Source organism: Mesocricetus auratus, unplaced genomic scaffold (genome assembly GCF_017639785.1).
Source record: "Mesocricetus auratus isolate SY011 unplaced genomic scaffold, BCM_Maur_2.0 Super-Scaffold_100038, whole genome shotgun sequence".
Taxonomy (NCBI): domain Eukaryota; kingdom Metazoa; phylum Chordata; class Mammalia; order Rodentia; family Cricetidae; genus Mesocricetus; species Mesocricetus auratus.
This window is the reverse complement of record NW_024429216.1, coordinates 6,903,774-6,918,731: the sequence shown is the minus strand read 5'-3', so window position 1 is coordinate 6,918,731 and position 14,958 is coordinate 6,903,774. Positions and strand designations below refer to the sequence as shown.

General features: G+C 53.0%; 1 protein-coding gene across 4 annotated transcripts in view; it reads right to left on the bottom strand.

The window, feature by feature from the left end:
* Positions 1 to 10,139, bottom strand: part of Pak4 (p21 (RAC1) activated kinase 4) — a 39,892-nt gene extending 29,753 nt beyond the window's left edge. For 2 of the 4 annotated variants that reach the window (XM_040734334.1, XM_040734335.1), the window contains exon 1: positions 10,039 to 10,139. The gene's annotated coding sequence lies outside the window, so the exon portion shown is untranslated. Of the gene's footprint in view, positions 1 to 3,292; positions 3,316 to 10,038 lie in introns of those variants that run through there. The other 2 variants (XM_040734338.1, XM_013125382.3) reach the window with 2 other exon arrangements.
* Between the last annotated feature and the right edge of the window lie 4,819 nt (positions 10,140 to 14,958).

Below are 14,958 nucleotides of genomic sequence, written 5' to 3'. Positions count from 1 at the left end.
ACCAACCTAAGTCCAATCCTCAGAACCCACATAAAGATGGAAAGTCCTTAGCAATAGTGGAGAGGGTGCCTGAACTGACCTTCCTCTATAATCAGACCAGTGAACACCCCGACTGTCATCATAGAACCTTCATTCCATAATTGATGGAACCAGATGCAGCGATCCACAGCCAAGCCCCAGGCCCCAGTTCTGGGAATCTAGTCAGACGAGAGGGAGGAGGGAACATATGAATAAGGGAGGTCAAGATCATGAGGAGAAGGGAGGACTGATGACCAAAGGCATTAAGACTGGGCTGGTTTAACCCCCAGAAACAGCTGACCTGACAAAGGTTAACTCTTCAATCCCAGACCGATGCCTGGGAATCCAGCATGGGACTGATCAAGACCCCCTGAATGTGGGTGTCAGTGAGGAGGCCTAGGTAATCTATTGAGCCTTGGGCAGTAGATCAGTATTCATCCCGAGTATACACATGGACTTTGGTCTCCCATCCAACAATGTGAGATGAACTCTCACTCTGAACTCTTGGGGGAGGGTCTAGGCCCTGTCCTAGATGAAATGACAGACCATGTACACCCCCATGGAGGGCCTCACCCTCCCTGGGGAAATGAGGGGATATTGGGGGGGGTTGGTGGGAGGGCACGGGAGGAGGGGAGGGAAACGGAGAGGGACCTGGAATTGACATGTGAAGCAACGTTTCTAACTTAAATTAAAACAAAAAAAAGATCATGAGGAGAAATCTACAGAGACAGCTGGACCAAGCTCATGGAAACTCATGAACTCTAGACCTATAGCCGTGGAGACTCCATGGGACCAAACTAGACCCTCCGTACGTGGGAGACAGTTGTGAAGCTTAGTCTATCTGAGGAGGCCCTGGCAGTAGGGCCAGGATCTGTCCCTGGTGCATGAGCTAGCTTGTTGGGAGTCCATTCCCTATGGTGGGATGCCATGCTCAGCCTTAATGCAGAGGGGGTGAGCTTGGTCCTGACCCAACTTACTGTGCTAGACTTTGACTTTTCATGGGAGACCTTACCCATTGGGAAGACTGGTTGTGGGGGAGGCGGGGAGGCAGGAGGAGGGGTGGGAGGGAGAACTGTGGCTGGAATGCAAAATGAAATTAAAAAAAGAAGATAGAAGAAAGCCAATGTCACAACGATGTCCTCTGCCCCCAAAAGCACACTGCGGCACACTTGTGCACACACTCATACCCATGCACCATGCACACGAACTCAGAAGTGAGAAATGAAAATGAAAAGGGCAAGCCGGGCGTTGGTGGCGCACGCCATTTAATCCCAGCACTCGGGAGGCAGAGGCAGGTGGATCTCTGTGAGTTCGAGGCCAGTCTGGTCTACCAAGTGAGTTCCAGGACAGCCTCCAAGACAATACAGAGAAACCCTGTCTCGAAAAAAGAAAATGAAAAGGGCAGATAGCCCGAGGGCAGAGCGAGCAGGTGACTTGAGTAGGCCTTTGAGTTCTGAAAGCCACTGAGATGCCAGTCACAAGGGAGGGGACACCAGGATCATCTTGGCACCAGGCTGTGGCTGCACCAAAGACTCCCCCACAGGAGCCAGGTTTATAGTCTCATCTGGAAAATGGCTCAGACGGGTGCGGCATCCCTGGGAATCCCGGAAGGCCTGGGTTGCAGTGTAGGAGCCCGTTACGGGCCTTCAACTAGTTTCCCCTATTAAAGGCTTTAAGAGGATACGTATCTTTACATAAACTTCCCGGGCCAGAATTGTATCACGCCTTTCCCCAAGCAGGGCAGCACCAGACAGCTGAGGCCAAGAGAGAGAGACCAAATGAGCAGCAACCCCGTCTGTGAGCTCTGGAGGTCACAACAGGCCAGCACGCACTTGCAGGGAGAAAGGTAAACAGTGCCCTTTGTATCTGTGAGGCTCCTCCCCGTGCCTGCCTGTGAGGGGGAGGAGCCTCACAGCGTCTGGGAGCACAGGGAAATTTAAGGAGCCACATTCTACACGGGCACACACTAGGGCAGAAGAGTCCAGAGTGTTAATCCCAGCACTCGGGAGGCAGAGGCAGGCGGATCTCTGTGAGTTCGAGGCCAGCCTGGTCTACAGAACGAGTTCCAGGACAGCCTCCAAAGCCACAGAGAAACCCTGTCTCGAAAAACCAAAAAAACAAAAACAAAAACAAAAACAAAAAAAAAAAAAAAAGAAGAGTCCAGAGTGACTACCATGGTTTAAATGCGGCCTTACTTGGGACGTGACCCCCAAGTCTTCAATTCCTCAAAGGCCCCCGCAGACTCTCCCCAAAGGACATCCACAGGAGCCAGGCTAGGGTAGGAGGGCTTTCTAGGCAGCCACCAACCTGGGTCCCCAGTACAACTGCAGTCCACCAGCATTCACAGCCACTGTATACAAACCAAAGGAAGAGAATAGGGGCCAAGGTGACAGCACTGCTCTTCCATCAGCCTACCGGTGTGAAGCTGGCTACGGCAGGGAGGCACCATCCAACAGGGACCAGGTCTCTACTGATCTAAGCAGCTAGCGGCATGGAGGTGGGGAGGGCGGGGAGCCATTGCAGACTTTGGAGTTAGTGGTCTCCCTGAGAGAAGTCAGCAGACATGATGAGATGGCCAGGGCTCTCAGAGCAGTTAGACAAAGGCTCTGAGGTAGGACTTAGCCTGGAATGTTCCAGAACCCTTTGGCAGAGAAGAGTAAAGAGAAGTGGTCTGAGGTGAGGGCTTGGTGTCCAAGGGTCTTGCAAGGAGACTGGAGCCACAGGGAAGGTCCTCAACAGGGCTTCTGGTCGTGCTGACACTAAGCAGGCTGTGGGAAGGAGGAACTGGAGAGTCTCTGACCTGGCCTGGGAGGAAGGTGAGCACGGGCAGCTTGAACAGAGAAGAAGCGTGCCAGGTTAGACTGGGAAAGGAGACAGTACTGACAGCTGGGAGGGAAGAGGGGGAAGCAGTGACCAGACCAAGGCATACAAGCCACCAGAGACCACTGCTCAGGCTGCCCCAGGAAAAGGCACAGCCTGCGTCCAGTTTCTAGTCACAGTGTCATTCTTTGGTCAAGATTTGTGTCCCTAAGCTAGACTGAGCGTAGCGGCGGCCTCTGGTACAGGCCTTATCTCTTATCCTACAGGGCCTGAGGATTGGAATTTACAGAAACACAGGTGAAGACATGTTGTCCCAGCTTTTGAGGCTGAGACAGGAGAATTCCCATGTATTTGAGGTCAGCCTGGGCTACACTGACAGACCTGTCTCAAAACACACAAACCAATAAATAAATGAATAAAACTGGTCCGAGGTTAAGCAGAAAGTCTGACGTACCAAGTGCTGAGGGCCCCAGGATGTGGACTGGGTGGCATGGAGCAAGGCAAACTCTCACCACCATCAACTTGTCCCCCGATGGTGAGGACATCCTGCCCTCTGCTCCTGGGAGTGGCCTGTGGGAAAAGGCAAGCATGGCAAGGGACACGAGAGGCCCCGGGAAGAGGGGAGACACACAGACACACATACACACACACAGACATACACAGACACACACACAGACACACACGCACACATACACACACAGACATACACACACACACACACAGACACACACAGACACACACACACACACACACACACACACACACACACGGAGATCTGTGAGGAAAGGAAGGCAGGCTGTGGAGACCTGTGGACAGCAGTGTGGGAAGGGTCCCTCAAGAAAGGAACAAAGCTGTCTTAAGGAGGAGCCCCAGCTGGGCGTGAGTGTTTGGAGAAGTCTTCAGGGTCCTATTTCTTCCCCTGGCCAATCTGACTGCTAACTGTGGGGCAGGCCTTGGCATCTCCGCTGGCCAGGAAGGCTGGCCACTCTATCCTGTGGGAGTGGTGAAACTGAACCAGGATCTGGAAAACTGCACAATGGGGCTTTATCAGAGTTCCTGGGGCAGGGAGGGGGCGGGACATCCTCTGTGAGAGGCCCCACCTGTCTAGGTCCTTTTGGAGCTCCCCTGCAGCCTGGAAAGAAAACACCACCACGTTTGGGAGTGGCCAAAGTGCTAGCCAGTTAGCAGCAGTCCTCCTGGGTCCAAACCCCAGCCGTGCTCACCGAGGCCAGCTGTCCCGCGGGGCCAGTCTTCCAGGCTCTTAACTTCCTGCACTACAAATGGAGATGTGTGACCCCAGGGTTGATGACAAGAGCCAGTAAGTTCAAGGACTGTCATACTCAGAGCGGTGCCCGGGGCTCACAACTGTAAGCCCAGCACTAGGAGTAACAGGACAAGAAAACCACTAGTTCAAGGCCAGCCTGAGCTATACAGTGAGTTCCAGGACAACCTGGGCTACAGTGTAAGACCGTTTCTCAAACATACAAACACAGAAAACACAAAAACTGATTAAACAAAAAGAGAGAGATGCTGAGTATTAAGCCAGCAGCCAATAGCCTTTGCCATTGCATTCTGCCTATGGAATATGCACTTCTGTCCCCAAAACAACCCTTTGAGGAATTAGCATTGCCATAATTTCTTTGACGATAAAGTCTACTAAAGCCCGGCTGGCCCTGAACTCAGTCCTCCTGTTTCCCTCCCGATGGTCGGATCACAGGCACATGCCACCACGCCCAGTCAGGAGGCTTCATCATCATCATCCCCATTTCATAGATCCTGGAGGGCTCCAAGGCACGCCTTGTCTTGGGTCACACTCAGTAAGTAAAGGACAAGGCGCCTCCAGAGCAAGGGGCGGGGAGGCAGGTCCCAGATGCATTACCAGCTTGCCACAGAACTAACTGTGCGCCAAGCTTCCTTTAGGAAAAGGGAAGTGATCAGGTACAGCAGCACCCAGAAAAGGATGCTGAGGGGCCTTTCAACAATACACTCATTTAAAGGACCCCGAACAGTGAGGACCCCAGTCGGTCACCAACCCAGGGCTCCACAGTCAAAGCACCAGAGAGCATTCTGCTGTAAGCAGCAAGAGTGGGGGTCTGGAGACCCTGGGGGTGGCTGCACAGTAACCAGGCGGCACCTGTCAGGCAGAGGGAGCATGCTGGCAGAGGTGCACAGCTCTGACCCTCACGCTCAGTTCTAGGTACTGATATTAGCACAGCCATGTTTAGTTATTCAACCCTGTCTGCAGCACAGAAGGAGCAGAGAGCACGAGAGCCAGGGGACCCTCAAGTTTGTGCTCTGTCATGACCTAGAGCTTTGGAGGTCAAGCGCAAAATGCAAGCCAGGTGACAGGACCCAACTGTAACCCCACACTCCACTCAGGAGGCTGCCGCAGTAGGACCAAAGAGGGAAGGGAGAGCTCGCAAGAACAAGAGTGGAGAGAGAGAGAGAGAGAGAGAGAGAGAGAGAGAGAGAGAGAGCGCTGCTGAACCTGGGAACAAATGCACTGTGCTGGGAAAGTGACCAGTATCCTAGCCACTATATCTGCGGACGACATGTGGTTTCCAGCGATTACACAGTGACTAGGTAATCCACGCACGTGCAGAACAATGTGCCTTCGAGAAATGAAAATGCAGGAAGAGAAATGAGGTCAGTGACAGATGGCTTCAGGGTCCTTGTGCAGAACCTTGCACTCGTGCTGGGGGTGGAGGAGGAGGAATGGGGGGGTGAGCAGTGCAGCTGTGTTTCAGGTAAGGCCAGGAACAGGGTGCCCGCCAGGAGATGACACATCTGGAAAAGTCATCAAGTTAAAGATTACGGAGGACTCACCAGGCTCTGACCTGGGGAGCACTTTGCAGAAGTCCCTCAAATCTGCCTTGGGCTTGGCAGGCAGGGAACTGAAAGCACCCCATTTTACCAGGATCCCAGCAAGGGGGACCGGCCAGGAGATATGCCAGTACTGAGTATCAGCCAGGGAAGTCCCCATTGCCCCTTGGACTGCTGGGAAAGACTGGGACACCAGCGGCCCCAGGAGACAGGCTGCAGAGAGCTGTGTGCTCCCCTGGGATCTGGGGGAGTTCCCTTCTGACCTTCCTTAGCACCCCCAAACCTTCCTGTGGGTCAAGGCATCCAGCAGACAATAAGCTTCGGCCCCGGATGAGTGAGGGGGGGCAGTCCATTTCCCTGGCCATGACTTGGAAAGGGACAGCTTCCCACTCAGCATCTGTGGCCACCAGTCTGATGGGGAAATGCAAGAAACAGCTGCTGGGGACACCTCTGACCGGCGTCTGGCCAGGAAGTCTAGCTCATAAGCCACAGGCCAAGAAAGGGTGCACAGTAGTGCTCACGGAAGGGCAGGTCATGGGGTGCCGGAGGGGACATCCAGCACTCGCATCCAATGGGTCCCCAGGGACTCTGTCTGAAAGGAACCGGGGAAGCCCATGGGGATAGAAATGGACACGGTCCAATCAAAGCTACTTCCAAGTCACTGGAGTGTGTCAGGGTAACCAGTGAGTGACTCTGGAGCCCGGCCTCTGTCCTGACACCTGCCTGCTGGGTACTTAGACGCGTCTTCTATCTCCTGGGTCTGTTTTCTCATGTCTCAATTGCAGCATCTACTTCCTAGACTGTTGCAAAGACCATGTGAGTTAGTGTGGGGAGGACTCTCACAGGACCCTCCTCCATCATTACCCTTCCCTCCTTCCCACGACTCCATCCCTTTGATAGCTGCCTTGGCTTTTGGGGGTACCCCATGCTCCTGGACCCTCTGATCCACTTCCTGAGGTCATGGGCATTCACCAACAAGTCTGGTTTTGTGACACTAGGATGGAACCCAGGGACTCACCATGCTAGGAAACACTCTACCAACTGAGCCACATGCCCAGCCGTGAAAGCAAGCGTTCATCACTACGGGAAGGCGATGCTGCCCGCGCCCTTCCTGCGATGCAGACTCATGGTGCTCACGCTCCAGCTCTGCAGCATCGCCACGCACCCCGGTCCTAGCACCACCATCTGCTCAGCTCCCCGAGCTCCCCGAGGCCCCAGGGCCTTTGCACCTTCAGCAACCACCGCCTGCTCAAGTTTTCAAGTGTTCAGGGCCTGGTTTATCCCTTCCCAACCAGATATCTTCCTCCAGAAAGCCCTCTCCCTACTGTCTGAACCTCCCACCCGGACCCTCTGATCTGGGTCACCATCCGGGGACAAATCTGCCAGGCTCCGTTAGTTAGCCCTGGGACCAGTAGGCACACAGGCAGAGTGTAACTAGGCTCACCCCTCTCCCAAGTCCAGGTCTTTTTCCAAATGTCTATCCTGGGAGGCGCCCCTAAGGGAAGAGGGTCCAAGCTGTGGCCAACGTTACACATGCCCTAGAGAGGAGCCAAAGCCCAAGCCTGTCCTCTGTCTGGACACGAGACTACATGGGCATCAGGCTCAGAAGTCACAGGGGCCGCCTCCTCAGGTGGGCTCCACTGCCTGCAGTAACGCGAGGCCCACCGTGTCAGCCTGAGGAAAGCGTTCAGTCAAAAGCACGACTGTCACAGCCTTCTAGGAGAGCATTTTCCCAGCATCGGGGACAGGCGTGATCTCCACCACACGGCGTGAGGCCAGACACACTGAGGCCATGGCCCACAAGGAAACATTCTTAAACAGTCATCACAGCACAGTGGCGGCTCCAACAAGCAACTGGCCACATGGCCACCAAAACGTGAACGGATGACTCCTATTGAACTATCATGAGAAAGAAATACTCAACAGCATGGAAATCAAGTGGCCAATCCAGGCCTTTATGGCGCGGACACTGTCTGCCATGCTCAGGTGACACTGTGTCTGTGCACTGCAACAGCAGTGGACACGAGCCACCAGGGGCTCCCAAAGGACTGAGGCCACCTCAGCCCAGCGAGGGAGGCCGGACGGGGATCTGTGGAGGAAGCTGACAGGCGGTGCTGCTGTGGTCAGGGAAAGAACTATCACCTGTTAGCCTGTGCCTTCTCGGTAGCAAAGGTGGCTTTGCTGACCCAGTTCCCAGGGAAGCCAGGAGAAGGGAGACACTGCAAGCTCTGCTTTTCTCCACAGCCTGTCAGAGAGCACAGGGAACAAAACCAGGCAGCAAAAAACACTGCTTAAGACCCCAAACTGGCCGGGCGTTGGTGGCGCACGCCGTTAATCCCAGCACTCGGGAGGCAGAGGCAGGCGGATCTCTGTGAGTTAGAGGCCAGCCTGGTCTACAGAGAGAGTTCCAGGACAGCCAGGCTGTTACACAGAGAAACCCTGTCTCAAACAAACAAACAAACAACAAAAAAAACCCAAAAAACTCAAACTGATAAGAGACGAGGCAGGAGGAGCCTGAGCCTTTAGCCCCTCCTTCCCATGTCCTCCATCTCTCCTTATCTGTGCCAAGCTGGGAGACGAGGTGGTCTCAGCTCCTGACACCATCAGTAGGGGGGTTGGCTGGCACAGTTAACTGGAGTTATTGGTAAGACAGTGCTTCTACAGTACACAGGTTACGCAGTGCCTCCTGTATCCCCAGCATCACGCCAAGCTCTCCACAGGCAGCACTCACGAGGCCCACTCTGCAGGGGTCACCTGGGTTCTTAGAAGCAGCACTGCCCAGGCTGAACTTCTGGGCTGTTCCCTGGCCTCTACCAGCCCAGGAGGGCTTATGTCCATATTGCTCTTTCTGACCTTGTGTCCCTTCCTGTCCCTCTTACTCATCCCTCAGAGCTTCCTCGAGGGACTTTCCAGGGACAGGAACCTCAGGACAGACCAAGAGTATGGGCACTCTCCCTGTCTTAGCTTCCTTTACAGAGGGGAGGCTCAGTGTGCCTGGCTGAGGTCTGGTCCCAGCCTGCTCCCTCGGGAGAGACTGAGCAGGCTCTACGGGTAACGGGTAGGGCTGCCCCAGAATCCATTACAGTGCCTAACAGGCCTCCCCCTCCCCAGGACTCAGCAGCCAGCCAGGGAACCAGTAGGAGTGCACATGCCCTCAGGAGCCAGGAAGGGGCAGGATGGCCTTTCTCACAGCAGGAAAGAAAACCTAGGCAAGAGCTGCCCAAGGCTGGCCAACGTGAGTGACCCAGGTGGAAAGACGCTGGCTAGACAGGGGGTCAAAGCCTCAAACTGAAGAGTTCGGGACCCAACAGCAGCAGTTAAGGGCGGGAGTCCCTGAAGACCACAAGGAGCGGGAACTCCCAAGGTCACACCCACCCAACCAGGAGCTCACTGGACTCTGGGCCACCCACCAACACACACGCCACTCCCAGAGGCCCAGTGGAACCGCCCCTCCCAGGTCACACCCTTCCAAGGAGGCTCAACAGACACTCGGTTCCCACCCAGGGAGTGGCTTGGCCGGCTGCTTCCAGGAACAGACCTCCTAGGAAGTGGACAGGGCGGCAGGTAGGGCAGCGTCTGCCTCTTAGCAAAGCGTTCTTGGCGTCAGTTTTTCCCTCTGCAAAGTAGGGGTGTTCTTTAATACTCAACACACACACACACACACACACACACACACACACACACACACACGCGCGCGCGCGGCTCTCTCGTTAAACATTAACCAGCACCGAGATTGTCTGAAAGGCAGCAGGGGCCACAGGAGCACTCAGGGCCATTGCTTCCGAGCTGGAATCCCAGCTGCTCGCCTTACTCATTAGCTTGACCTGGGGCAAATCACTCAGTGTCTAAATAGCAGCTCGGGCCGCGGCGAACGAGTCTGTCCGTGTGCCCGTCGGATTTTTATCTCTGCACGCTCTGCCTACGCACCCCCAGACCTAAAACTCGTGCACCCGCGCCGCGGGTTGAGTCTTTGAGTTGTCTGGCCAGGCGGCCGCCCCTTGCTCGGGGTCGCGGTCCCCGATCCCCGCAGCACATCGTGCGTCCCGTCACTCTGAGCGCCCCTCCTACGGGAGCCGGCCCGGGCCACTCCTACGCGCCCCCACTCCGCGTCTCAAACTTTGCACGGGTTTCGGAGACTCGGCCACGCCCCCTCCGCTAGCCTAACCTCGGACCGCGACGCCCCCGGCTCCCGCGGCCTCATTCCCCCGCGACCCTCGGCCGCGCGACCCCTGCCCTCCAGGGGTGAACTCTGACCCCTCCCGGCCCCGCCCCCGGCCCTCCCCACACCCACAACCGCTCTCCCACGGCGCGTGCCCGGACCCTCCCGCCCGCCAACCACAAGCCTCCTGCACCGTCACCCCCCCGGCCGTAACCCACCGGCTCGGCGCCGCGGTCGCTCGCGGCCCAGCTGCCCGGCCCGGAACTCTGCGCTCACGCACCGCCTTCAGCTGTCCCGCGGCGCCGCCGCCGCCGCCGCCGCCGCCGCCGCCGCGGCTACCGCCGCCGCCATGTTGAAACCCCAACGAACATCCGGGGCCTCCCCTACTCCTCACCGCCCACTAGTCCCCATAGCAACGGAGCTGACCGGTGGTGGGCGGGGCAGAGCCGGGGGCGGGGCTAGACGCCCGGCCGGCTTCCCTGCCGCCGCGGATTGGTGCGGACTGTCCAATGGGAGACCCCCAGCAATGAATGCGGAGCCGAGATTGGAAAATTTGGAAAAGGTGCGGGGGACGCTTAGTCCCCGCCCACTCTGGTCCTTAAAGGAGAAATGGCGGTTTTCTTGTCTCGCAGATTCCTACCGGCTCCCAAAGATGTAGACAGTAAAGAGTACAGTAACATAATGGCCAGAAACAGTTCTTAAACACCTTTTATGCCTGTCTTAGCATGCGACTAGTTATGAAATAAGCTCGGTACCGCAACCCTGTTGATTTTATGCCCATTTTACAGGTAAAGAAGCAGGCTAAAAGGACGCTACTTGGTTTATGACCTCAGGAAGCAGATAACAAGTTTTGAAAGAAGTGCTGGCCGAACCTGAAAATCTGACGCTACTTGATCCTAATCATTTAAATAAGTTTGGGTTTTTTGTTTTTTGTTTTTAAGTTAGTCACTGGCGTGTGAAGTTGTTCAGTGGGTAAAAGGTTCTTGTTGCCAAAACCAACGACTTGAGTTCCCGCTAGTTCCCCTCTGACCTCTCCAAGTGAGCCACAGACATAAATTAATTAAATAAACAAATGTAATTAAAAATTTTAAATTAGTCAATATTGGAATCACTGGGGAAAAGAAACCTATATAAACAAATACACTCTTGCATCTTACTGAGAAACATACATGCTTTCTCATTTGGAGGTTTTTGGGGGCTTTGTTTATTTGGGCACTAGGCATTAAACTTCGGCCTTTATACGCGAGAGGCAGGCAGTACTCAGTAAGTCCCCAGCCCTAGGGAATTCTAGGCAAGAGCTCTACCGATGAGTCGATTGGGAATCTGAGATCGCAGCCTTGCCCAGAGCAGACCTGGTTTTCTCTTGGTTCTGTTGTTGGCTTTTCCCTCTGTCTGGAAGGTTCTCTTCTTCAAGGCATCCTCCTGCCTCGGCTCAGGGCTCCTTCGTGTTTTCCTCAAACATCATGTTCTCTGGAAGACCCAGCATCCTCACCTAACCCTTTGTCTACTTCTGCTTATTTTCCTTGGCTGACCCGGGTTCTGTTTGGTTTCACGAGACAGGGCCTCACTCTGTAACCCAGGCTGACCTTGAACTCGTCTTTGCTCTCGGCTGTCTTGATTGTATCGGCATGTATGGACTCAGTGTGTATCTGCTGACGGGCTGCTTGACTAAGATTCGGGTAAATGCCTACTGCCTGTCCTCTGGGCCAGAGCACAATGCCAGACACGCGGCGGGCGTTTTGCTTGTATCTGTGGAAACATGAATGAGGAGCCGCTGCGGCTGCGTTCCCTGCTGACCTGATTTTCTCTCCCTCTCTCCTCTCCATCTTATTTCGGGTTTAACCCAGGGCTTTCCGATGCACCAAAAGAGTGTTCTGCCAACGGGAACACAGGCTTATGTCACTATGCCTGGAAGAATGAACATAATATTATAGATCTTTAAAAACCATTTATTTTAGTAGGGCATGGTGGTGCGTGCCTTTAATCCCAGCACTCGGGAGGCAGAGTCAGTCGGATCTCTGTGAGGCTGAGGCCAGCCTGGTCTACAGAGTGAGACCCAGGACAGCCAGAACTACATGAGAAACCTTGCCTCAAAAAATTATTTTTTCTACTCCCCACTCCGTGAGAGAGAGAGAGAGAGAGAGAGAGAGAGAGAGAGAGAGAGACATGTGTACTCAGTGTCCTCAGAGTCTAGAAGAGTTATCTTAAGCACTGAACCATTTATTTCTCCAGCCACAGAAAATACCTTTTAAAACCAATACTATCTGTACCAGCAGTGACTATGTCACTAACTATTCTTCAAGAAGATTGATTTTAGGGCTGCCTAAGTAGGCATCCTATCAATGAACTCTAATTTGTTTAACCACATTTTCTTGTTGAGCATCTTGCTTTTATAAACCATTGTCTGCACCCAGTGTGGCACAAGCTTTTAATTTTTTGTATTGGTCTGGTTTTTTGAGACAAGCTTTCTCTGTGTAGCTCTGGATATCCTGGAATGAACTCTGTAGACCAGGCTACCCATAAACTCAGAGATTTGCCTGCTCCTGCCTCCCCAATACTGAGATTAAAGGCATGCGCCACCAGTCCCAATATTCCAAACATTTTTATGCACTGGGAGTTTTATGCGAAAGTGGAATTATTGGTCTCTGGTTGACTCTGGAGACCTAAGTCTGGAGACTTCTGCTTGCTCATTCACTCACTGACTGCTCTCTGTCGCCTCCCCATGGTCGGGCATGCACACTGAAGCTCCTACAACAGGGATTCACACTCCAGCCAGCATTCACAGAATCCTCTCCAGTGTTTAAATTGTTGTTGATTTTTCCCCTCCTTTTTGCATTGTTTGTTCGTTTGACCTGTGTATTAGTGTAGACCAGAATGAGGAGAACGAAGAGAATGTCCCCTCCTTCCTGGGATCAAATTCAGGTCATCGGGCTTGGTGGCAAGCTATCTTACCGGCTGAGCTATCTGAGGTCTGGCATCAAAGCCCATGCTCGTAAAAACTGCTCACACTGGCTGGATAAATATACCCACTGAGCACTCGCTGTGAGCCAATCACACTGCATATTGATAACGCCAACATTGACAGAGCATGCTGAGCTGCAGGCCCTGTGCTAATCATGTAACACACTCCTTACATTTTGCGGTGGGGCTCTCCCAAGAAGATGTAAAATTAACATCTGTCTCCACACAGGGAGACAGCCAATGGAATAACACGCACAAGTTTATTAGGGGTTATTTATGGGATGGTGGAAAGCTACAAACGACTGCACACGCCCTCAGGTTACCCCCACACACACCTCATCCTGTTTCCTACCCCCATTTTATGGTGCTCTAGGGTATAAACCAAGGTACCCCTCAAATGGTATAAACCAAGGCCTAGATCGCCACCTAGTGTTAGAACAGCAAACTACAGGCCCGGGTGTTGTGTGGTTATTTCTTGGTCCTTAGGGAAGGATACTGACTGTACTTGTAGGTGTTCAGCAAATGCTGTTTGAGCCTGGGAGCATGGTTTGTCTTGCTGCGTCTGGCACGGAGATCGGCTAAAAGGTGGCTTGCAAGACAGTTATTCTAGCTAAGCTATGAAGGGTTGGTGTCACTGAAGTCATCACAAAAAACTGTATGCACTATTTGTTATCCCCATTCAAAAATATGCAAATAAAGGCACAGAGAAGGTAAGTAACTTCTCCAAAATCACACAGGCAGTCTGACTTCAAAGTCTGAACTTCTGACCACTTTTCCCCCTGGAGAAAAAGAACATGAATAAAATCTAAAAAACACAAAATGATAAAGACTAGAAAGTATTTTATGTGTCATAAAATATTCCTCAATGGCCATAAAAAGAACATGTAGGGCTGAAGACACAGCTTATCTGTAGAGCCCCTGCCTAGAATCTCCCAGTGAGGTGCTTGTGGTGTGGCTCAGTGGTAGAGCCCCTGCCTAGAATCCCAGTGAGGGAGGGGCTGGGGTGTGGCTCAGTGGTAGAGCCCCTGCCTAGAATCCCAGTGAGGGAGGGGCTGGGGCGTGGCCCAGTGGTAGAGCCCCTGCCTACAATCCCCCAGTCACTAGTTTAGAGTTTCTTATTAAGTAGAAATTGGAGAGCATTTTCTGCTTATAAGATTATATGATCTCCACTCGGGAGGCAGAGGCAGGCGGATCTCTGTGAGTTCGAGGCCAGCCTGGTCTACAAAGTGAGTTCCAGGACAGCCTCCAAAACAATACAGAGAAACCCTGTCTCTAAAAAAACAAAACAAAACAAAACAAAAAAAGCAGCATGCAAGAGAACGATGCCATGACACCGAGCTTGGGGGGAGGGGTTTTATTGAGGGAATGTGAATGGGAAGAGGAGGAGAGGAGAGGGCAGACCAACCTCTGGGGACAGGAGTGGCAGAAGAGAAGAGAGAGGCAGAGAAAGAGAGAGAGGGGAGAGAGAGAGAGAGAGAGAGAGAAGCAGAGAGAGATGGGAGGTGAACAGGGCCCTTTTAAAGGGGAACGTAGTGAATGTGCTGTGAATGTGCACAGGAGGTGCTCTTAGTGGCTGCAGCTGAGGGCGTATCCTGTCAGAACCCCAAGGACAGGCCAGTACAGATGATCATATAAAAAGTAGTCTATGGCGGGGCTGGGTGGCACACGCCTTTAGTCCCAGGCAGAGGCAGGTGGATCACTGTGAGTGTAAGACAAGCCTGGTCTACAAGAGCAGGTTCCATGACAGCCTCCAAAGCCATGGAGAAATCCTGCCTCGAAAAACCAAAAGAAAAAAAAAAGTAGTCTACAGAGTCAATGCAATCCCCATTAAAATTCCCATTCTTCAAAGAGATAAAGAAAAAATAATATTCAAGAATTGAAGAGATGGTGCAGCGGTTAAGAGCACTGGTTGCTCTTCCAGAGGACCTGGGTTCAATTCCCTGCCCCCACTTGGCAATTCACAACTGGCTGTAACTCCAGTTCTAGGAGATCTGCACGTATGCAGTGCACACGTCGCACACACACACACACACACACAAACACACACACACAGAGGCACAGCACTCATATAGACAAAGTAAAAATAAATCTTTTGAAAGAAGTTCCCAAACCACCAAACAATGAAACCAAAAAACAAATGTACTATCATATGAGATTTTAATCATAAAAGAAAGCTG